Genomic DNA, 25,237 nt, shown 5'->3' with positions numbered 1-25,237 from the left:
GTTGCGGAGCACAGGCTTCCGGACGCGCAGGCTCAGCGGCCACGGCTCACAGGCCCAGCCGCTCCGCGGCATGTGGGATCTTCCCGGACCAGGGCACGAACCCGTGTCCCCTGCATTGGCAGGCGTACTCTCAACCACTGCGCCACCAGGGAAGCCCTGAAATGTTATTTTTAAATACTGTTTTTATTTAAATAACAAACCTCCATATGGCTTCTAAATTCAGGATAGAAATGTGGAGTGATGTAGCTTATTCACTCTTGCAGAGTTATCTTTGAAATTAGATATTTTTATCCCCATTTACTAAAGAATAATGACTCACCAAGGATTGTTAAGTTTCCTACACATCGTCCTTCAGCTTACTGATGTCAGGTATTATATTAATAAATTCTCTGGTATTTCAATTCTTTTAGTCCTTCTGGTTTTCACATTTTGGCTAATGTGGGTCTGCTTGTTCCTGAGAAATGGGCACAGTCGTTTTTTTTTTTTTTACCATTATGATTTGTATATAATTCATACATATTACAAGCGAAACAACTTAGTGTTGCCTTTAAATACTACCATAACATAATAAGGAGAAAAATGCAAATGGATGAATTCTAAAAAATTCCACACATCCACTAGTAGCTACAATTTCCAAATTCAATGCATCATTCACAAGGTAAGTTAAAAGGCAAACATTTTAAAAGGAAGGCCTTAAAAACATACATTTTGCAAGGGATCACCTGCAAGTTTAAGAAGTAATTCCGTTTTCTGAATTTTCAGAACTCATAAAGTCTCACAAATCCTGTGGATCAGTCCCTTTTCCAGATACTTTTCTGTGAGCTCATTATTCATATATTCAACAGATACCGAGCACCTATAAAGTGCTTGGCTCCATGGATATAATGGTGAAGATACAAGCCTTGCCTTCCTGCAGTGGATATTCTAGATGGTACAATAGAAGGCCATTACAGAAAAATGTGTTAAGTTTCTAAGCATGTGTATATCTATAAACTTTTATTTTAAAGAAAAATTCAAAGAGTTGGGGTCATCCTGAGACAGCAGGTTACCTTTGATGATGAAAATAATTTATTTCACATGTGCTGTTGCTACTGTTGTCAATTCTTAATGCTTGGAATGCCACCATTTAAAAACTCTGGTTCAAATGTTATATATTTCATAACTAACTGGATAAAGAAATAGTAGAATTGGCACAGAGGAGCTACGGCTACCCCTGATGTTTTGACAAGAGGTAAAGAATATTTCACATTTCGAAGCTTAAAACCTTTTCTATTAAATAAAAATCCAAGAGCTTCTTCCCTCTTCCACCTAAAGTCACTTATTTTACCATAAATAAATCCTTTGGAAACAATCATGAGATGCATTATCCTGTATGGTGGAAAACATCCCTAGATAATACCTGAATGCCTCTAAATGATTCACTAAGTCTGACCATCCTAAATGTATCTATTGGTTGGTTTCCCTAAAGACCTTCCCACCAAACACAATACCTTCAGCTCAGCATATGTATCTTTAGAACGAGTTCATTCTGTATTCAGATATTTCAAGTGTAGTGCACATGCTACCATTTTGTCAGGATAATTAGAGCCAGTAGAAGTAGTTCTCATTCTGTAACTTAAAATCTACTACAAAAGAAAGTAGACACCAAGATACCAAAATCTTTCATGCTTAAAGGCAAATGTATTCAGTTCCTTTCCATGCAGAACATAGTAAGGTATCTTACATGCTTGTTATTTCTTTTCCTAATCAAGTTTGGGACAACCTTTGAGGATCCACTCATGCTCCATGGTGAGCCATCTTGTACCCTGTTCTGGTAAGTATCTTACATAGAAGAGAAAGGAATATTCTTGCTGACCTAGAGATTAGTCAAGGGGGGAGTGTGGTGGGAGAAGAGTTAATGTCTACTGTCTCCTCCGTTGCCGTCAAGGTCATGGTGGGGCGTTTATCCACCAACAGATGCCTACAGAAGCCATTCAGATACGCCACGGCAGAGAGGAAGGCATGGGAGAAGAGGATCAAGAGGAGAGACTTGCTATCCTATGATGGAGTGAAGAGGCTGCTGGCTGGAAAAACCAGGAATAAGGAAGTGAAGTCATCCTCTTTAGGAGGCCATACCAAGCAGAAAGCCTCTGAAAAATCCACCAGTCACTAGAACATTCTTCTTCACAAACGACACCACCTCCTCTAGTTTGCTTTTGACCTCCGTAGGTATCTGGTTGCTCTTGCGGATCTTCAGCTGTTCCTTGGCTTTCTTCATGTCCTTCTCTACCCGCTGCCCGTCCAGTTTGATGTAGCCAGTACGGTTTGCAAGCTGAAGCAGGAAAAATCCACCTCCCAGAGCTGTGGCAGCCAACCTTCCAACCTTCCGGAATAAGAAACCCGTGCACCATCCAGTGACCCCTCCAATTAACAGCTGGGTTGCCACGCTATACTTTTCAGCTGAAGGCCCAGATTCCTGCCCAAACAGCTTGCACCACCCTGGCTGCTTTTTAGCAAGTTCTGCAAGGTCCAGTGATTCAAAATTCACCTCCAAGTTTCCTTGACTGGCTGCGGCCATTTCAGCGAGCTGGTCTCGCGATGACACCCGTCGGGCCTCCGCGCGGTAGGATGCAGAGTGGCGCGCTGCGGTCGGCGCGAGCTGGCTTCCGGCACTTGGGGAAGATGTTTCCATTCCCACGGCGGCGGCGGGAGACGTGGGCGCCGTCTCGGTTTGTGTAGTCTTAAGTCTGGTTTTGGAGATCCTCCTGAGTATCTCCTGACACTTTTATTTTATTTTACTTTTCTGGTACGTGGGCCTCTCACTGTTGTGGCCTCTCCCGTTGCGGAGCACAGGCTCCGGACGCGCAGGCTCAGCGGCCATGGCTCACGGGCCCAGCCGCTCCGCGGCATGTGGGATCTTCCCGGACCGGGGCACAAACTCGTGTCCCCTGCACAGGCAGGCGGACTCTCAACCACTGCGCCACGAGGGAAGCCCTCCTGCCACTTTTAAAAGGTAAGTAATCCTTTTACCCTGCTACGGAGCACAATACTGGGGATGTGAGACCAAGAATGGTCAGGTGTAGGAAATTAAAGGAAAGCCCGTTCACTCTCCTTTAATAGCACCCTGTATTAATTTAATTTCAAAGTTGAGAAAGACTCCAGGATAGTCTAGTCTAATCATCATACATTGGGTGCACATTGGCTGCCTTAAATAAAACCTCCTGTTAGTATTTCCCCAGAGTATTTCCAAGGAAATGGGTCTCTGAGAATAGTGATTGCAGTCAGGTCCTTGGCAGCTTGTACAAGGGTAGTGAGTGATGGGCTAGTGCTTATGATAAAAGCTAATTTACTGAATAAACTGCGTGGTAGACACTTTTCTAAGTTCTTCGTATGCGTTTACTCTTTAATCCTCACAATAACCTTATGAGGCAGGTACTATTATAATCCTTATTCTACAGATGAGGAAAAGAGAGCTGGAATTCAAACCAACACTTTCAACACTTGGCATCTTTTACTATTATGTCATACTATTCTAGAAAAAGAGAGACTATTGTAGTTAGTGGATAAGAATATTTCTTAGAGACCTTATTTATGATGAAGATATGTATATAAAACCTGATCCTCAAGGATACTTTCAGATCCTTCTCTGTGATTACCTGATATCAGGAGCTTTCTTACCCCATAGGAACATTGAAGTTTACTTTATTAGCAGTAAACTAATAAATAAGGGATTCAGAACTATAGGTTGCTGACTTCCTATAGATCTTGAAAGCATCATTTCTGTAACTGAACAATAGCACAGGGGCCATTGAGAAAACCAACCTGTAATAGGTTGAATTTCAATGACTTATGTTTTTATTTTATTTTGTTTTATTTTATTTTAAGAAATGGTATCTTCTCCAGGAAGAAAAATCCTGTTAACTTAAGAAAATACATTTTGGAGCATAAAAGTCCAGTCTGATATATTTTGCTTAAATCCAGGAGAACTGTACTTATTCAAATTATAAAGCAGAGAGTTCAACTGAAAATGTGGTCTCATGATAAATAGATTGTAAAGGAGAGAAAATATAATCTGACAGCAGGCATTTTAAAGCTTATTTTTTGCATTATAGAGTTTTGCAATAGAGTTTTGGAAGAACTTTTAAGATACTTGGAGAAGTATCAGGAATGATTTAAAATCGTAGTTAACAAATGCCATGGGTTTTATTGTCCAAGCAAATTCTTGTATCTTAACATCTATGGGAGAGATGAGCTATATATACAATAGACAAAGCACTTTTATTTTTTAATGATTTTCTGTTTTTCTTTGTCTTTGACTCAAAAGGTTTTATTTTCTGGCCTATTTAGGTGGATGATATCCACTTAGGTAATCAGGTTGAAAATATGAGCTGCTATTATATTTTGATCATGACACACAGTTGCTGGAAAATTAGATTCCCTGTAATTGGATTGATGCTGAAATTGTAATTATAAATTTCTATTGTTATTTTGCTTTCTTTTATTTGATTTTTTAAAGCTGGACAGTTGTTGTGGAAATTAACTCAGACCTGACAACTTCAAGTGGTAGAAATATATGAGCTGAAGTTTCTAGTGTTCAACAAATTGAGGAACTTAGTTTTGAAATGTGAAGTTTCTGTTGCTCTTAATCTTTATAAAATAAAGATGTAGCATTTTTCTCTGCTTTGACTTAGACAAGTATAACATTTCCCACACTTGAGTCATCCCCCTACCACTTTCACAAATTTTTGCTGTCTACCACCCATATACACTTATTTATTATACCTTTTTTTTTTTTTTTTTTTGTGGTACGCGGGCCTCTTACTGCTGTGGCCTCTCCCGTTGCGGAGCACAGGCTCCGGACGCGCAGGCTCAGCGGCCACGGCTCACGGGCACAGCCGCTCCGCGGCATGTGGAATCTTCCCGGACCGGGGCATGAACCCATGTCACCTGCATCGGCAGGCGGACTCTCAACCACTGCGCCACCAGGGAAGCCCTATTATACCTTTTTAATTGACTTGTTTTTATGCTTAACCTCATCTTAGGCAACAATATGCATGAAATGACAGGTTTGATATACTAATTATATACTTTTTCATTACTTAGTAGCAAAATAAGTACTAATGTGTTACAATTTTAAATGTTTTATCCTTATACCATCTAAAATCAACTGTAGTACCAACATTTGGGTAAAAACTGTCCTGGTGTAACAGCTGGGCATTTAAAGTAAAAGTATTTAAACTTTTCCTCTATTTTTTCTTCTTTCTTTCCTTTTTAAAGTTTGAATATGTCGAACTGACTTATCAAGTTACCACTCAAGTGGTGCTTCTCAATCTCTTTTCCTCTGTAGAGAAATGGTGGAGGATGTATATTCCTCTGTCCAAAGTGAATCACTGAGCCAACTCGGCTGTTTGTTATTCTGGGCATGTACGCCATAACTCCACCACTCTCTCTCCTGCTGAAGAAAGTATAACAGAATGCAAGTGAGCTAACCTTGATTTTCTGTATTTTTAAGAGTAAATCATTTACAAACTCAATCCTTTAATTATGAGTAGTAAAAAACAATTTCCTTGCAACATACCCATCTACTGATTGCAACATCATGCTTAAGAGCCTCTGTTCTTACAGATTAAAAGGTGCTGCCAGAATTTTTGTTTCTGTTTTAAATTTGCATTCAAGCAACAGTGTGCTTGAGATTATTTTTTTTAACTACAAACAATTGTTTTAATTCCATTCTCTTTAATACCCTTTTTTTTCTCTTTCAGAAAGGTTCTTTTAATCTCAGAATTTTAAAAAGGAGAGTACTGTATTGAGAACTCTCAGTGACCTGGTGGATTATTATGGGATTATTCTTTGTCATTATAGGGTGACCAGTTTGTCCCAATTTGCCTTGGACTTTTCTGTTTTTATCACTGGAGTCCCACATCCTGGGAAATCCCTCAGTTCTGAGCAAATGGGACAGTTGACCACCCTAAAGCAGGCTGACAGAAATGGAGAATGTGACTGGATAGGATTTTAGTTGGGTGTATAATTGGTAATCCATATATTTAAATATGCTGAGATCTTGAACTTCAACATAATGATCGCAGCTGAAAATGGGCAGAGAGATCTCTCTATTGCTCAACTTGTCCGTTCTCTAAATTGCTTCTCTAGTGAGCTATCAAAAACACACTTCTTAATTATGTCACTGCATTGAGTAACAAGGCTTCACATTTATTTCAGGAAGAATCCAAACTCTAGAAATTGCCTCACCCAGCCTCGCTTGATTTGGTCCATTGGTTCTCAAACTTTACTCTGGGAAGGACCACCTAGAAAATGTGTTTAAAATGCACATTCCTATGCCCCTGATTCAAAGAGAATAAATCTGGAGAGCAACTAAAAGCATTTTTTCAAAAACAAGCACAGTGGGGGACTCTTTTTCAGGTAGTCCTTGGACCATGTTTTGAGGAAAATTGACCTAGTTTGGTTTTTTTTTTTCCCTAGTTTGGTTCTTATCCCCATTTTTTAAATGCCCAGTTGTTGGTTTATTCTCTGGGCTTATTAAAATTCACTTAACTTTTCAGTGTTCCAGGCCTTCTACCTGAAGCCCTCTCCTACATCTCTGTTGGTCAGTCAGATTTCTACTACCTGGACGTCCCCTTTCCCAGGAAGCCTCTGCAAGGCCCCGTTAGGGTTAATGTCTCTCTCCTTGTTCTCTATTAGGACCCTGCCCCTCCTGCCAAGTGTCTAGAGCCCAGGATTGTAAATGCCTCTTCCTTGTGTGTATCTCTCTTTAAGCCGAGTTCAGTGCCCATAGACACCTCTCATCTTATTTATGATTATGTCCTCAGGCTCTAGCTCATTGTTGAGCACATGGTAAGAGGACAAGATTGTTTACTGAAGAATTAAATTTCTTTAGTAATGGGTAGATTGACGTAACACAGTCCTAGGAACTGAGACTCAGGTGCATCTCTCTGGTATTGGGTTATCCCCTTCCCCAGCCCTCCTCGTATCCGTGGGTATGTTTGGGGGCTTAGGAATACTGGGATTTGGTTGTGGGGAGAAGTGCAGGGCCCCTGGAGAGGGAGACAAGGGAATGAGAAGTTACAGGTTTAGGGGAATGTCATTGCATTCCTCCCCAGCTGGACGTGAGGGACTGGTCTGGAGCCTGAGTAGAGAAAGGGGTGGTGGCAATTTCATCCATTTCACAGAGGTTCAAGGGGCAGACATGATGCAGCCAGGGGGCTTGAGAACAGGGAGCCACACGCATTCCCTGACACCACACATGTGTACACACACTGCACATCACACACACACACCACACGCACCACGTGCATCACACGTACATACCACACATATACACCATATACTTCACACACACCACTCATACCAAACCACACACACACACCCATACACACACTCAAAGCTTCTCCCTCCAACACCACCTAGGACCCAGCTTTGCCTCCTGAGGGCTCTGGGCCGCTGTCAGCAGGGCTAGCAGTGTTGTCTCTGAGGGAAACGGCAGTATAATTGTCCTGAATGCTCAAGAGCTCCTGATCTCCCTGGAAATTCCATAAAAAATCCCAAAGAGATTTAGTGGAGGTGTTGAAGGGAAGGTCATGAGCGGAGATCTTGCATTAACAAAAAGGGGCTGAGTGCTAGCATCATTGGACTTCATTTGTGAAAAGTGGACTTCTGAATGAGACCGAGAATAAGTAAAATCCAATTTCTAGACAAGGCCTGTCATGAAAGTTCAGCCTTAGACTGCCAAAAACAAGACTTTCTCATAAGACTGGGCCGACAGATCTATGAAATGGGCTGGCTGAATGCTAACATTTTATTGCTTTCTGGACTTTTTGTACGAGTCATTCGAAATAAAAGGTGCTACCATTCTTGACAACTGGTGGCGCTGTGGAGTTCTTTTTCTGGCCTTGAGAAATTGCCACTGAGCCAGTGTACAGCAGGTCCTATATCAAATCTGGTTTTGAACAACTAGAATTGACCTTGCTGGTCGTGATACCGGTGAGGTGCTTCTGAATTAGATTGTGCTGAGCCCATCTCAGCAGCTTGGGAAATGGTGAGGCACGAACACACAGCTGATGTGTGCCTGGGAGAGTTTCACAATTGTGTGAATGATGGCTAGACAGATACTCAGTGTGAACACTACACATTGACTTAAAATGGTATTGACATCCTCTGGTGAATGATCTTGTCATGCTACGTGACAATATTCAGATGTATTCTCTGAGCAATTCCCTGCGTTAAACACCTTACTGTGTACTGGTAACAAGGAAGAGAATTTAGTATTTCTGTAGCTGTATCTTGAAATACGCCTAACTCTAGGAAGAACGAAAATAAACATATAAATAAGTAACCACGATGGGAATTTTCTAATGAAATAACACCTAGTTGTCCGAAATTTTGTTTCCAGTTAATGGACATCGAGTCAACTTATATAACTGTCATAGCAAAGTTACATTATTGTAAATTGTTATTTTTATTGTTATTCAAAATAAGAGAGTATTATTCTTGAGGGGGGAATAATCAATGTATTTAGAAAGGTGGAGAGACCAACTGGTAAGAGTAGTATGCACATTTATTTTAAAGATCACACATTAACATTTTTTTTTAAAAAGAGAGAGGGAGAGAAGAAAGTGTTAATGTAAATTTACTGCAATTTCACAATTTTAACACCAATTAAATTGAATGTTTGAAAGATACCAGAACTCTTATAAATGTATAAGGTCAGGGAAAGCTTATGCTTGACTTTCAGTTGAGAAGTAAAAAAGAAATGCCAAGTGTGATAAATGGAAATTCCAGAAAACACAGAGAATTAGATGGCTCTATACTCTGGTTAGAAACTGGAGGAAGGTTAGTGGCTGGTCTATCCGTCCTCTAGAAGAAAGGGCAGCAGAAAATGAAGTAGTCCTTAAGACCACAAAATAGGTGAGTTATGGGAGCAAATTCACAAAGACCCCTGAGTGGTTGTGTGTAAGTCAGTCAGTGAAAAGGATAATCAGAAGCTCCTGAGATGGAGTCAGCTGGCTGATTTCTGCCACTGAAGCTAGCATACCCAACCGTTACGTTATCCAGTTCAATGGAAGAAAATAAATTTCCAAATTCAAGCCCAAAATTCCCATGTTCTTGCAGGTAGGCAAGATTTGGAGGCAAAAATGAGGTACCCTGTTAAAATTTGAACATAGGGAAATAATTCTGACAGTTGGACTTCTAAACACATTTCATAAATTACATTAGAAATATGTACATTTGCCTTAAATTTTAATTCTTAAAATGGTGGCAGTAGTGGGCTTATCTCCCGACCACAACCATAATAGAATCATCTTGTCTTTTAAATCACCCCCTCCTAGATTCACCACTATCCTTTAGCCACAGTTATTGGTGATAATGTGTCGTTCCTCTCAGGTAGGCTGGGGTGGAGAAAATGTGAATCCCTCCATCTTCTAGTGCCTGAATGGCTGCAGAATTGTCTGTTATATGATGAAAGTTTATCGATGTAAAGAAGGAAAGTAATGGCAGTTGGTCAGCCATAGAAACGTGAAAATGTTGAGGGACAGAGACCAGCACCAGTGGTCTTCATCCACGCACAGGACAACCTGACCTAGGATTGAGCTGCTTGCCAGTGTGGTGGGTCTGTCCCTGGAAGTGGAGATAAAAGCATATACCTCTGAGGGCTCAATGACGGACAGTCCAACTAAATCCCCTTGCTATATGTGATTCTATGCTCAATCAATAATAACATTTCTTCTAGTAATACTTTTATGTCTCACGTAAATATGTGTATGGGTGGACCATAGTCAGCATACACATTCTGTTATGGTTTGGGGTATCATTTGAAATAAACAAACTGGCATTGTGGTTTTCTACATCTTAGCCTTTGGGAGCTTGGTTAATGTAAATCCACCCTTGTCTTAGTCTGTTTGGGCTGATACAACAAAATACCAGAGACTGGGTAGCTTATAACAACAGAAATTTATTTCTCATGGTTCTAGAGGCTGGGAAGTCCATGATCAAGGTGCTGACGGATTTGGTGTCTGTGAGGGCCCACTTTCTGCTTCGTGGACAGATGTCTATGTCTTCACGTGGTGGAAGGGGCAAGTGAGCTTTCTGGGGTCTCTTTTACAAGGCAGTAATCCCACTTATAAGGGCTTTACCCTCATGAACCAATCATCTCCCAAGGGCCCCACTTCCAAACACCAGCATACTGGGAATTAGGTTTCAACATGCGAATTTGGGGGAACACAAACAATCTATAGCAGGGGTCCCCAACCCCTGGGCCTTGGACAGCTACCAGTCTGAGGCCTGTTAGGAACCGGGCGGCACAGCAGGAGGTGAGTGGCGGGCGAGCAAGTGAAGCTTTGTCTGCCGCTCCCCATGGCTCCCCACCGCTCGCATTACCGAGAGAGCCATCCCACCATCCCCCGCCCCCCCAGTCCGTGGAAAAATTGGCTTCCACAGAACTGGTCCCTGGTGCCAAAAATGTTGGGGACTGCTGATCTATAGCAACCCCTTAAATTATTCTTAATTATTTCTTAACGGGATGGCAAATTTAATTTCTATGCCTTAAGGACTAATGGTCAGATCCCAGACTCTGATGAATTCCTGAGTTGATGGAGTTGATGCCAGCCTTGTGACTCCTGGCTGAGTGGCTAGCCTGAGCTGTGACATATGACCTTGCAGCCTTTCTTTCTTCAAATTGCTTCAATATGGTTATGGGCAAAAAGTTCCTTTCCAGATATGATATTCCTAGGGGTTGTATGTAGAAACTTTATTTGTTAATAGGCCTGTTTGTTTTAAATAAAATATAAATGTATAGTTATAACTCAGTTTAGGGAAAAGACTAAATTTTCTTTTTTGGGGAAGGATGTGTGGTAGCCAGCTTCCAGTGGTCGTCAGTATTCATACCTTTCTATAATCCATTTCATGTGGATGAGGGCTGGCCTGTGTGACAAATTACGTATGGTGGAAATGATATCTGTGATTATCAAGACAGACTTATATAATACACTGCAGCTTCCACCGTGCTTTCTCTCAGATCACTCAGGCTGGAGAAAGCCAGCCACCGTATTGCAAGGACACCCAAGCAGTCCTATGGAGAGGTCCACATGGAGAAGAATTAACGTGACAGCCATGTGATTGAGCCACCTTAGAAATAGATCTTCTAGTCCTGGTCAGGCTTTTAGGTGCCTGTAACCCCAGCCAGCTTCAGACCACAACGTTATGAGTACCTCTGAGTTAGAAATGCCCAATCAAGCTGCTCTGGAATTCGTGATCTAAGGAAACCGTGAGAGATAATAAATGCTTATTGTCGTTTTAAGCCACTAAGTTTTGCAGTGATTTATTATGCAGCAACAAATAACTAATACAGAATTTGGTATCTTAAAGTATGGTGATGCTATTAAAAAAATGAAAAACAAAAACTGAGAGCCCCGAGAGAGGGAACAACCAAGGAAAAACCTTCTTAGGCAGAAGTAGGATTGATGCTTAATCAAGGAGTTGGCGCATGGGCCCAGCTGTATATCAGAGCTGCTGTGGATCACTGACTCCCATGTGCCCCCTGCTCTAACACTTTTATAATAAATGAGTGTCTAGAGTCGCTATCCTGTACTTGTCCCACCATTTTATGTTTGATGTGTTTGGGGCAGATGGTGCATCTCTTTAGTTCATAGGTCTTGAGATCAAGAGGAATCCCACTCGAGGAGCTTTATTTGAAGAACTCTGCCTGAGGATCCTCATCTATACCTGATTCCATCTGCATAAGGAGATCCTGGGCCACGAGCCTGAGATGATGCTATAAGAGGATGAACATTTCAGTGACCTTGGAGTGGGCGAATGCCGTGTGTATGTGGGTGTGTGTGAATCACTGAGAGTCAGAGAGTGGGCTGTGGTGTCTTTCCTCCGGGGGCCCGTGATGACCCTCATCTCCTGGTATTCATACCCTTCTGTAGTCCTCTCTTTCTTCTATACCAGAATACTGTAGCCTGGTGGCTTATAAATAGCAGACATTTATTTCTCATAGTTCTGGAGGCTGGGAAGTCCAGGATCAGGGTGCTGGCAGATTTGGTGTCTGGCAAAGGCCTACTTCTGTTTCATAGACAGATGTCTTTTTACTTTGTCTTCACATGGTGGAAGGGGAAAGGGAATTCTCTGGGGACCGCTTTTGTAAGGACACTAATTTCATTCATAAAGGCTCTACCTCATGATCGAGTCACCTCTCCAAAGTCCTACCTCCAAGTACCAGCACATTGGGGGTTAAGTTTCAATACATGAATTTTGGAGGGACACATTCAGTCTATAGCACCCCCTGTAAACTGAATCATTGTTGGTCTGTGTGGTCAATAAATTATGGTAGAAATGATGGTGTGTATCTTCTGAGGTTAGATCATAAGAGGCGTTGCAGCTCTGATATGTAAGGGCACTCAAGCAGCCCCGTGGTGAGACCCCCATGGAGAGGACTTGACTTGGCAACACAACTTGCCAACCATGTGAGTGAGCTACATTGAAAATGGTTCCTCCATTTCCTTCGGGTTGCTGCAGCCCAAGTGACGTGTGATTGTAACCTCATGAGAACCTTGATCCATAGCTACCTACCTGAGACACTCCTGAACTCCTGACCCAGAGAAGCTTACAAAAGATGATTAAATGAGTATTGTTTTAAGCCACTAGGTATTGGGGTTGTTTGTTAGACACTATTAGATAAGAAATATGGGGTATAAAGATGAATAAATGATATCTGTTCATTTCTTCTTCATTTTCTTAAGACAAATTCAGGATAATATGCCAGAAAAGTTTGGATTACAGTGTTTTACAATGCCAAGAACTCCACCTTTGTAATGTGGAAACGGAATGTCCTTTCTGTTAAAGAACTGGTTAATTTGATATTTACCAAAGGATTAAGGATTTGTTCTATCATCATCATTATCACCAAAAGATGAATAGTAACAATGACAAACATTTACTGAGGGTGCTTTGCTAAATACTTTAGGTATTATATAAATTATTCCTCAAACAATGCTATGATGCAGATATTATTATTATTCCCATATTTTAGATGTGGAAATTGAGGTTCTAAGGGTTAAATAGAGTGACCCAAGGTCACACAGCTATTAAAGGTCAGGTCTTCCTGACTATAAAACGTATATATTTGTAACCAGTAAGCTGTGTTATCTCCTTATTTGAAAATTCTGCTTGGAGAGGCCTTGAATTTAAAATATGGAACATAGGCTCTAGCTGTTCAGGGTTTAGCGTCTGAATGCCAGAGAAGTTGACACTGACCATGTAAAATCTGTTTCATTCTATGAGCTATTCTTATTTCAGAATTTCCAGCGTTCGTTTATGTAATAGGAATCACACGGATCACACTCTGGTAGTTATACAGGAAGACAAATGAGATGACTACATGCTACAACTAATGACTCCTGGGCCTTGATTTCCTGCTTGCATTTCCTAACTAAAGCCACTTACTGGGATGGCAGGCTGTCACTGAAGTTAAACAAAATAAATCATGGGTTGTAAAATTAAAAACAATAACCCAATTTTATGGCTGTTTTGCTCAGACTGTAAGAGCATTGAGGATAATGGTCACGGCTGAACCAAGCTTAGATATTGCTAAGGCCAATTTTATGCCTTGTCATGCTTTTCATTTGCCTTTGCTTCAAGCTAATGGTAAAACAATTGGAAGATTGCTTTGAATCAAACATAACCACAGAAGAAACTTTAAAGAAGAGAATATATTAGCTTAATAGCTCAATAAAGCAAATTCAAATGTTCCTTTTGGCCAAAGTTTCACTTCATTTTAGCTCAGATTTTCCAGGATATTCTTCAAAAGGTAATGAATTGGCAAATTATTTGCCATTTCTAGTTGCATATTTAAGTGAAGACAAATCTTTATAGTTTTCATATTGAGAGGTTATGGATTTCTATTCCCTTTTAATGGAAATTAAAAATCTATCATCCACAAGCAAAAATGGTATAGGTGGGCTTCCCTGGTGGCGCAGTGGTTGAGAGTCCGCCTGCCGATGCAGGGGACGTGGGTTCGTGCCCCGGTCTGGGAGGATCCCACATGCCGCGGAGCGGCTGGGCCCGTGAGCCATGGCCGCTGGGCCTGCGCATCTGGAGCCTGTTGCTCCGCAATGGGAGAGGCCACAACAGTGAGAGGCCCGCGTACCACAAACAAACAAACAAAAAAAAATGGTATAGGTGTATCTATGCATAACTGTGTGTGGAGGGTAGGGAGGTGGAGGGGTGGAGAGGGGGTCAGGAAGGGAAGGGGCCCAGAGTAGAGCCAGAATAGCATTGTTACCATTGGAAGAAACTCACCTGGGAAAGAATAGTGACCTATCTCTAAATCAAATTAAATCTCTCTCCAGTTTGGCAGGAGATTCTGTCTCAGTCATCTTGAGACTTTAGAGTCATCAGAAAGCTAAAATGATGCCTAAAAAATTGGGAGAGAGCCTCACGGCTGTTCCTGGGCTCCTTGTTGTCCGTCCTAATGCCAAGCTGGCTATGATGGTGTTTGCCTGAGCTGGGAGCCCTACTTCCTAGGATCCAGTCTTCCAGATCCACCAGGCAGCCATTTCTGGTGGAAAGTTTTGATACCTTTCAAAGTACTGTCAAAGTGAGGCACGTACCCTCACTACCAATGGGACCTTCCACTCTATTCCCTCCCCAGAGCAATGTCCAGCTTCCAATGCTGCTTCCACACCTTTCCCACCAAAAGCACTCACCTCTTTTCTGCCCCTTCCACAACCCTTAGCTTAATCTCTTTAAGGAATTCAGGTTTTCTGAGTGTGAAAGTCAGGCAGGTGGCTGGGATGCTTTCAGGCAACTTCTGAAACAAAAATCTCCTCTGAGGCCAGTAGCACAGAAGGCCTGGTTCCCTTTTTGGAACAAGGGGAAGCAAGCAAAAAGCAGGGGTAAACAAAACTCAGTATCTCAGTGTATTAACGCCTCACTGTAAGAGTAAAGATTCCGGGTAGGGAAATGCCAGATGAGTAACAGCTCACCAGCCACGCTATATTCATATTGGCTCTGGTCCAGTGGAAGTTCAGTTGTTAAAGAGCAGGTATAAATTCTTCATAAATACGACTTGGCCACACCCCTTACTCTGGGCAAAGTTCCTTTAGGGAGGACCTACTAGTGCTGTCTTTACTGTATATCAAGAGTCAGGGAGAATAAGGATTGCTGGCACTTCAGGGCACTCCCCAGTGGGTTTGGAGTGAGTCTTGAAGGGGCAGTCGTATACTCTAACCTCCTCAGAGAAGAGCTTCCTCGGATAAATGTTAAATCTGCATTAGAGCAGAATACAGCTCTTTACTTGTCACTTGTTTCATCCCTGGGTCTATTGCTGGAAAATTCCTCTTGTCCAGTGTTATCAAGCGAGCTGGCTAACTTCTGGAGAAAGCTGCTCATAAAACTGATAAGAGCCCTCTCTTCAACAACCTAATTTGAACTTTATCCCAGAGACCTTGAGAAACTGGATCTGCGTTTTTATAATCCAAGAGTTGAACGTAGTCCTGCACATTCGGGTAACATTCGACCTTGAAATGTTGTTCTAAAAGTCATGTTTCCCCCTTGCCGGCTTTGACGTTATCCGTGCATCAGTGCACACTTTATCATGGTAACGCGTCAGGAATGTGCAGAATGGTTGAGGAGCTTGAATGCCAGGGCAGTTTCAAGTTTGCTGGATTCTTGTAACCAGCTCACTGGATCAGTTGCTGGAAGACTGTTACACTGCGTATGCTGAAGGAGAACTGACGTTCATGACCAAGTCGCTTTCAAGGGCAGTTCAAAGTGTTGGCTGACAAGGCTGTGCTTGGCCGATACTTTCCTTTTGGAGTATATTCTGTCATTGCTAGTGAGATATGCCACAGAAAATGCCTATTTCTTATTTTGGTCTCAGGAAAGCTATTACAATTTGTTTGCAAAGAAATGCTTGAATTTGAATGTTAAAAATGGGTTGCTGTATTGCAACCCATTAAGGGGACAACGAACTTTGGTGTCAAAGTCCTGGGTTTGAATCCAGGCCTGTCACTCACTAGCTGTGTGAACCTGAAGTAATTATCGGTCTGAGCCTCAGTTTTCTAATGTGTAAGAGGGGTAGAATAATGTTACTTACCTTTCTAGACAGTCGCATATTATGTTAAAAGAGATAATGTATGCCATGCTCTTAGTGCACTAAGAAGCAGGAAAAAGTCAATAACTATTCTATGATATTGTTCACCCTGTTTGTTCTATCTGTCCAATAGGACTGCAAGTTTTTTTTTTTTTTTTTGGTGGTGGCTAAAGGGTATTTTATTTTATTTTTTTTACATCTTTATTGGAGTATAATTGCTTTACAATAGTGTGTTAGTTTCTGCTTTATAACAAAGTGAATCAGTTATACATATACATATGTTCCCATATCTCTTCCCTCTTGCGTCTCCCTCCCTCCCACCCTCCCTATCCCACCCCTCTAGGTGGTCACACAGCACCGAGCTGGTCTCCCTGTGCGATGCGGCTGCTTCCCACTAGCTATCTGTTTTACATTTGGTAGTGTATATGTGTCAATGCCACTCTCTCACTTCATCCTAGCTTACCTTTCCCCCTCCCCGTGTCCTCAAGTCCATTCTCTACATCTGCAATTTTATTCCTGTCCTGCCCCTAGGTTCATCAGATTTGATGATGGCCATTCTGACTGGTGTGAGGTGATACCTCACTGTAGTTTTAGTTTCCATTTCTCTAATGATTAGTGATGTTGAGAATCCTTTCATGTGTTTGTTGGCAATCTGTATACCTTCTTTGGAGAAATGTCTTTTTAGGTCTTCTGCCCATTTTTGAATTTGGGTTGTTTGTTTTTTTGATATTGAGCTGCATGAGCTGCTTGTATATTTTGGTGATTAATCTTTTGTCAGTTGCTTCATTTGCAAATATTTTCTCCCATTCTGAGGGTTCTCTTTTCATCTTGTTTATGGTTTCCTTTGCTGTGCAAAAGCTTTTAAGTTTCATTAGGTCCCATTTGTTTATTTTTATTTCCGTTTCTCTAGGAGGTGGGTCACAAAGGATCTTGCTGTGACTTATGTCACAGTGTTCTGCCTAGGTTTTCCTCTAAGAATTTTATAGAGTCTGGTCTTACATTTAGGTCTTTAATCCATTTTGAGTTTATTATTGTGTATGGTGTTAGAAAGTGTCTAATTTCATTCTTTTACGTGTAGCTCTCCAGTTATCCCAGCACCACTTATTGAAGAGGCTGTCTTTTCTCAATTGTATATTCTTGCCTCCTTTATCAAAGATAAGGTGACCATATGTGCATGGTCTTATCTCTGGACTTTCTATCCTGTTCTGTTGATCTATATTTCTGTTTTTGTGCCAGTACCATACTGTCTTGATTACTGTAACTTTATAGTATAGTCTGAAGTCAGGGAGCCTGATTCCTCCAGCTCTGTTTCTCTTTCTCAAGATTGCTTTGGCTATTCGGGGTACTTGTGTTTCCATACGAATTGTGAAATTTTTTTGTTCTAGTTCTGTGAAAAATGCCATTGGTAGTTTGATAGGGATTGCATTGAATCTGTAGATTGCTTTGGGTAGTATAGTCATTTTCACAATATTGATTCTGCCAATCCAAGAACATAGTATATCTCTCCATCTGTTTGTATCATCTTTTTAATTTCTTTCTTCAGTGTCTTATAGTTTTCTGCATACAGGCCTTTTGTCTCCTTAGGTAGGTTTATTCCGAGGTATTTTATTCTTTTTGTTGCAGTCAGAGTGTCTCCTTAATTTCTTTCAGATTTTTCATCATTAGTGTATAAGAATGCAAGAGATTTCTGTGCATTAATTTTGTATCCTGCTACTTTACCAAATTAATTGATTAGCTCTAGTAGTTTTCTGGTAGCATCTTTAGGATTCTCTATGTATAGTATCCTGTCATCTGCAAACAGTGACAGTTTTACTTCTTCTTTTCCGATTTGGATTCCTTTTATTTCTTTTTCTTCTCTGATTGCCGTGGCTAAAATTTCCAAGGCTATGTTGAATAATAGTGGTGAGAGTGGGCAACTTTGTCTTGTTCCTGATCTTAATGGAAATGGTTTCAGTTTTTCACCATTGAGAACTATGTTGGCTGTGTGTTTGTCATGTATGGCCTTTACTATGTTGAGGTAGTTTCCCTCTATTCCTACTTTCTGGAGAGTTTTTATCAAAAGTGGGTGTTGAATTTTGCCGAAAGCTTTTTATGCATCTATTGATGTGATCATATGGTTTTTCTCCTTCAATTTGTTAATATGGTGTATCACATTGATTGATTTGCATATATTGAAGAATCCTTGCATTCCTGGGATAACCCCCACTTGATCATGGTGTATGATCCTTTTAATGTGCTGTTGGATTTGTTGGCTACTATTTGGTTGAGGATTTTTGCATCTATGTTCATCAGTGATATTTGCCTGTAGTTTTCTTTTTTTGTGACATCTTTGTCTGGTTTTGGTATCAGGGTGATGGCGGCCTCGTAGAATGAGTTTGGGAGTGTTCCTCCCTCTGCTAAATTTTGGAAGAGTTTGAGGATAGGTGTTAGCTCTTCTCTAAATGTTTGATAGAATTCGCCTGTGAAGCCATCTGGTCCTGGGCTTTTGTTTGTTGGAAGATTTTTAATCACAGTTTCAATTTCAATGCTTGTGATTGGTCTGTTTATATTTTCGGTTTCTTCCTTGTTCAGTCACAGAAGGTTGTGCTTCTCTAAGAATTTGGCCATTTCTTCCAGGTTGTCCATTTCATTTGCATATGGTTGCTTGTGGTAATCTCTCATGATCCTTTGTATTTCTGCAGTATCAGTTGTTACTTTTCTAATTCTGTTGATTTGAGTCTTCTCCCTTTTTTTCTTGACGATTCTGGCTAATGGTTTATCAATTTTGTTTATCTTCTCAAAGAACCAGCTTTTAGTTTTATTGATCTTTGCTCTTGTTTCCTTCATTTCTTTTTCAGTTATTTCTGATCTGATCGTTATGATTTCTCTCCTTTGGGGTTTTTTTGTTTGTTTCTGTAATTGCTTTATGTGTAAGGTTAGTTGTTTATTTGAGATGTTTCTTGTTTCTTAAGGTAGGATTTTATCGCTATAAACTTCCCTCTTAGAACTGCTTTTGCTGCATCCCATATGTTTTGGGTCATCGTGTTTTCGTTGTCATTTGTTTCTAGGTATTTTTTGATTTCCTCTTCGATTTCTTCAGTGATCTCTTGGTTATTTAGTAGCATATTGTTTAGCCTCCATGTGTCTGTATTTTTTACAGTGTTTTTTCCTGGAATTGATATCTAGTCTTATAGCATTGTGTTTGGAAAAGATACTTGATACAATTTCAATTTTTGTAAATTTATCAAGGCTTGATTTGTGACCCAAGATGTGATCAATCCTGGAGAATGTTCCATGAGCACTTGAGAAGAAAGTGTATTCTGTTGTTTTTGGATGGAATGTCCTATAAATATCAATTAAGTCCATCTTATGTAATGTGTCATTTAAAGGTTGTGTTTCCTTATTTATTTTCATTTTGGATGATCTGTCCATTGGTGAAAGTGGGGTGTTAAAGTTCCCTACTTTATTGTGTTACTGTCAATTTCCCCTTTTATGGCTGTTAGCATTTGCCTTATGAATTGAGGTGCTCCTATGTTGGGTGCATAAATATTTACGATTGTTATATCTTCTTCTTGGATTGATCCCTTGATCATTTTGTCGTGTCCTTCTTTGTCTCTTGTAATAGTCTTTATTTTAAAGTCTATTTTGTCTGATATAAGAATTGCTACTCCAGCTTTCTTTTGATTTCCATTTGCATGGAATATCTTTTTCCATCCTCTCACTTTCAGTCTGTTTGTGTCCCTAGATCTTAAGTGGGTCTCTTGTAGACAGCATATATGCCAGTCTTGTTTTTGTATCCATTCAGCCAGTCTGTGCCTTTTGGTTGGAGCATTTAAGCCATTTACATTTAAGGTAATTATCGATATGTGTGTTCCTGTTACCATTTTCTTAATTGTTTTGGGTTTGTTATTGTAGGTCTTTTCTGTCTCTTATGTTTCCTGCCTAGAGAAGTTCCTGTAGCATTTGTTGTAGAGCTGGTTTGGTGGTGCTGAATTCTCTTAACTTTTGCTTTTCTGTAAAAGTTTTAATTTCTCTGTTGAATCTGAATGAGATCGTTGCTGTGTAGAATAATCTTGGTCGTAGGTTTTTCCCTTTCATCACTTTAAATATGCCCTGCCATTCCCTTCTGGCTTGCAGAGTTTCTGCTGAAAGATCAGCTGTTAACCTTATGGGGATTCCCTTGTATGCTAATTGTTGTTTTTCCCTTGCTGCTTTTAATATTTTTTGTTTGTATTTAAATTTTGATAGTTTGCTTAATATATGTCTTGGCATTTTAATCCTTGGATTTATCCTGTATGGGACTCTCTGTACTTCCTGGACTTGATTGACTATTTCCTTTCCCATGTTAGGTAAGTTTTCAACTATAATCTCATCAGATATTTTCTCAGACATTTTCTTTTTCTCTTCTTCCTCTGGGACTCCTATAATTTGAATCTCTTTTCCTCCTTTACAGCTCCTTCCCAGAGGTGCAGGTCCCACCCCTATTCTTTTGTCTCTGTTTTTTCTTTTTTCTTTTGCCCTACCCAGGCACGTGGGGAGTTCCTTGCCTTTGGGGAAGTCTGAGGTCTTCTGCCAGCATTCAGTAGGTGCGTTGAATGTTGCCCCAGAGGTCTCTGAGACTGTCCTCAATTCTTTTCATTCTTTTTTCTTTATCCTGCTCTGCAGTAGTTATTTCCACTATTTTCTTTTCCAGGTCACTTATCCGGTCTTCTGTCTCAGTTATTCTGCTATTGATTCCTTCTAGAGAATTTTAAATTTCATTTATTGTGTTGTTTATCATTGTTTGTTTGCTCTTTAGTTCTTCTAGGTCCTTGTTAAATGTTTCTTGTATTTTCTCCATTCTATTTCTAAGATTTTGGATCATCTGTACTATCATTACTCTGAATTCTTTTTCAGGTTGACTGCCTATTTCCTCTTCATTTGTTTGGTCTGGTGGGTTTTTACCTTGCTCCTTCATCTGCTGCATATTTCTCTGTCTTCTCATTTTGTTTAACTTACTGTGTTTGGGGTCTCCTTTTCACAGCCTGCAGGTTCATAGTTCCTGTTGTTTCTGGTGTCTGCCCCCCGTGGGTAAGGTTGATTCAGTGGATTGTGTAGCTTCCTGGTGGAGGGGACTGGTGCCTGTGTTCTGCTGGGTGGGGCTGGATCTTTTCTTTCTGGTTGGCAGGTACGTGTCCAGTGGTGTGTTTTGGGGTGTCTGTTAACTTAGTATGATTTTAGGCAGCCTCTCAGCTAATGGGTAGGGTTGTGTTCCTGTCTTGCTTGTTTAGCATGGGGCATCCAGCACTGGAGCTTGCTGGTCGTTGGGTGGAGCTGGGTCTTGGCGTTGAGACGGAGATCTCTGGGAGAGCTCTTGCTGATTGATATTACCTGGGGCCGGGAGGTCTCTGTTGGTCCAATGTCCTGAACTCAGCTCTCCCACCGTGGAGGCTCAGGCCTGACACCAGGCCGAAGCACCAAGACCCTGTCGGCCACATGGCTCAGAAGAAAAGGGAGAAAAAAAGAAAGAAAGGAAGAAAAAAATAAGCAGAGAGCAATGAAACCAATAAACAAATGCACCAATGATAACAAGCACTAAAAACTGAACTAAGATAAATGTAAAAATCAGAAACAAATCATTCCAGAGAGCAAACCCCAAGTCCACTGTTGCCCCCAAAGTTCACCTCAATTTTGGGAACACTCATCTATTCAGGTATTCCACACACGCAGGGTTTACCAAGCCAGTTTGCAGGGATTTAATCCAGTGCTCCTTAGGCTGCAGAGAGAGATTTCCCTTTCTCTTCTTTGTTTGCACAGTTCCTGGGGTTCAGCTTTGGTATTGGCCCCAGTTCTGCACGTAGGTCGCCCTCAGGCATCTGTTCCCCGCCCAGAGAGGAGGGGGTTAAAGCAGCAGTTGATTTGGGCTCTCTGGCTCACTCAGGCTGAGGGGAGGGAGGGGTACGGTAGTCATAATTGGAATGCGGGGCGAGCCTGCGGTGGCAGAGGCCAGTGTGTTGTTGCAACAGCATGAGGTGTACTGTGTGTTCTCCCGGGGAAGTTGTCCCTGGATCGTGGGACCCTGGCAGTGGCGGGCTGCACAGGCTCCCGGGAGGGGCGGTGTGGATAGTCACCTGTGCTTGCACGCAGGCTTCTTGGTGGCTGCAGCATGAGTGTTAGCGTTTCATGCCCGTCTCTGGGGTCCGAGCTGATAGCTACAGCTCACACCTGACTCTGGAGCTCTGCCTTCTGTGCTCTTAGGCGGTGCTCTGCCTTCTGTGGGCACACGGGGAAGGAATCCCCTCTCCTTGGGCACCCTGAAACAATGGTCTCTTGCCTCTTCGGCAGTTCCAGACTTTTCCCCGGACTCCCTCTCAGCTAGCTGTGGTGCACTAGCCCCCTCAGGCTGTCTGCACACAGCCAACCGCAGTCCTCTCCCTGGGGTCTGACCTCTAAAACCCAAGCCTCAGCTCCCAGCCGCCACCCGTCCTGGCAGGTGAGCAGACAAGCCTCTCAGGCTGGTGAGTGCTGGTTGGTACCAGTCCTCTGTGCAGGAATCTCTCTGTTTTGCCCTCTGCACCCCTGTGCTGTGCTCTCCTTCATGGCTCCGAAGCTTCCCCTCCCCGCCCACCCCCAATCACCGCCAGTGAAGGGGCTTCCTAGTGTGTGGAAACTTTTCCTCCTTTACAGCTCCTTCCCAGAGGTGCAGGTCCCACCCCTATTCTTTTGTCTCTGTTTTTTCTTTTTTCTTTTGCCCTACCCAGGCACGTGGGGAGTTCCTTGCCTTTGGGGAAGTCTGAGGTCTTCTGCCAGCATTCAGTAGGTGTTCTGTAGGAATTGTTCTACATGTAGTTGTATTTTTGATGTATTTGTGGGGAGGAAGGTGATCTCCACGTCTTACTCCTCCGTCATCTTGAAGGTCCCTACAGTATATCCTTGCAGCTTATTTTTTACATAATAATTGGTACCTCTTAATCCCCTACTCCTATGTTGCCCCTCCCCCCTTCTCCCCACTGGTAACCACAAGTTTGTTCTCTATATCTGTGAGTCTGCTTCTTTTTTGTTATATTCACTATTGTTGTATTTTTTAGATTCCACATGTAAGCAATGTCATACAGAATTATTGCAAGTAGAAATCCTAGCTCATCTTGCTTTACATTTCTCATGCAAGAAGAATGCCAAAGACATAGCAGGTAGTCAATGAATACTTGTTAACTCCTGCTTTCTTTAGAATCATCCAGCTGTCAGCCCAGTTACAGTGGCTACTCTTATTTGAAGGCCTCCCTTCTCTTTAGTTTTGAAGGGAATGTCATAGAATGTAAAATAATACCAGAAGTCTTTTTTTTAAGTCTCTGCATCTGGTAGGTCATCTTAAAAATTAGATTGTATATATCATAAGAACTTTTGACAGTAGTCACTATAAAAAGAAAAGTAGTCAAATGCACGCAAGCAGAGTTCTTTAACCGGCATCCTTTGTGCCTTCCTAGTTAAGAGGATCACTTTGTATATCTTAATAACTTGCCTGAGGGACACTGTGCACTTCTAGGCTGCCTCTGTCTTTGTAATTCCATAGTTATCAATAAAGTCCTGCCTGAAATGGAGCCATGCGTCTACACAATCCACATTTTGGTAACAATATTTATGGTGTGGAGAGGAAGCAAGGAAGAGGTTTGAGGAGATGGTAACCCCAGGGCACATGATCTACAGTAGCAGTGTGGTCGCCACAAAGCAGGTGTTTCTTTCTGTCGTCACTAACTCAATAGGAAAGACTGTAGGAGATTCTAGGTTCAATTTTGGTCTGTTTGAAGGAACAAAAGAAGCCTCCTTAATTAGATAGATGGTTATGACTGGTTATTTTTTCAAGTACCTTAAGTTTCTTACTACATTAGGAGAAATGGCAGAGACCCTCAGTCTTGAAGGGAAGGGCAATGTGTGACATATTTTATTCTGTAAAATTGAACTAAGTGTACATATATAACACTGCCAGTGAAGAAAATCAAGCCTTCACTGCCAGTGAAGAAAATCAAGCCTTTAAAATCAATCCTCGTTGAAAAGGAGAGGAAAGGGCGTGCATACTAGGTTGTTTGTTTGTTACTTTTTTTTTTTTTTTTTCGGTATGCAGGCCTCCCACTGTTGTGGCCTCTGGCTCAGTGGCCATGGCTCACAGGCCCAGCCGCTCCGCGGCATGTGGGATCTTCCCGGACTGGGGCACGAACCCATGTCCCCTGCATCGGCAGGCGGACTCTCAACCACTGCGCCACCAGGGAAGCCCGTTTGTTACTTTTTAAATAAACTTTTAATTTTAGAGTACACTTAGATTTACAGAAAAATAAACCCTGCACCCAGTTTCCCCATTAATAACATCTTACATTAGTATGTACATTTGTCATAATTAATGAACCAATACTGGTACATTATTACTAACTAAAGTCCATACTTTAATCAAATATCCTTAGATTTTACCTAATTTCTGCTTTTTGTTCCAGGATCCCATTCAGGCTGTTACATTGATACTAGTATTTTTAAAGAGCCAGTTCAGTACCAGATGCATTCAGGTCATTATTTCATTTATGTTTCATACATAGTATTTAGGTAGGCATTACAGTTGACCCTTGAACAACATGGGTTTGAACTGTGTGAGTCCACTTATATAGGTGGATTTTTTTCAGTAGTAAATGCTATAATACTGATACTGAGCAGGGCCCTGTGGGGCTCCTGGGCACAGAGCCTTTCTGTGTCTCCCATTTCTTTGATTACAGGAAATAGCCTTCATGACCTTCCCTGAGTTCCAACGTGCAGATTCAAATGGTTGTTAATTAGGGAAGGGAAGGGATATAAGACAAGGGAGAAACAAAGTCAAGAAAAACTATGGCTTGGGGCAAGGTCCTGGTTCTACATCAATGGATACACACAACATCTTTGAGCTGTTTTGCAAATGCTAAAACCCCCCTCCAGGTGGGAGAAGTTAACGATCAATGATGGTATGCTGCCCACAAGCACGTAGACTCCAGACCAGTTGGAACCAGAAGGTTGATGATGCTGACCCCCACTTACCTCACCACCAACCAATCAGAAAAATGTCCATGAGCTGATCACACTGTCTTTGAACCATATCTATAATACTTCTCACTATCCTCTGGAAGAGGGGCGCAGTTCTTGAGGCGCTAGCCTACTGTGTTCCCTCTTTGCCTGGCC

General features: G+C 41.5%; 1 pseudogene; it reads right to left on the bottom strand.

Moving 5' to 3' along the window:
* Positions 1-2,101: 2,101 nt before the first annotated feature.
* Positions 2,102-2,671, bottom strand: LOC132437244 (FUN14 domain-containing protein 2 pseudogene; annotated as a pseudogene).
* Between the last annotated feature and the right edge of the window lie 22,566 nt (positions 2,672-25,237).

Source organism: Delphinus delphis, chromosome 14, assembly GCF_949987515.2.
Source record: "Delphinus delphis chromosome 14, mDelDel1.2, whole genome shotgun sequence".
NCBI classification, from domain to species: domain Eukaryota; kingdom Metazoa; phylum Chordata; class Mammalia; order Artiodactyla; family Delphinidae; genus Delphinus; species Delphinus delphis.
This window is presented reverse-complemented; position numbering and strand designations above follow the sequence as displayed.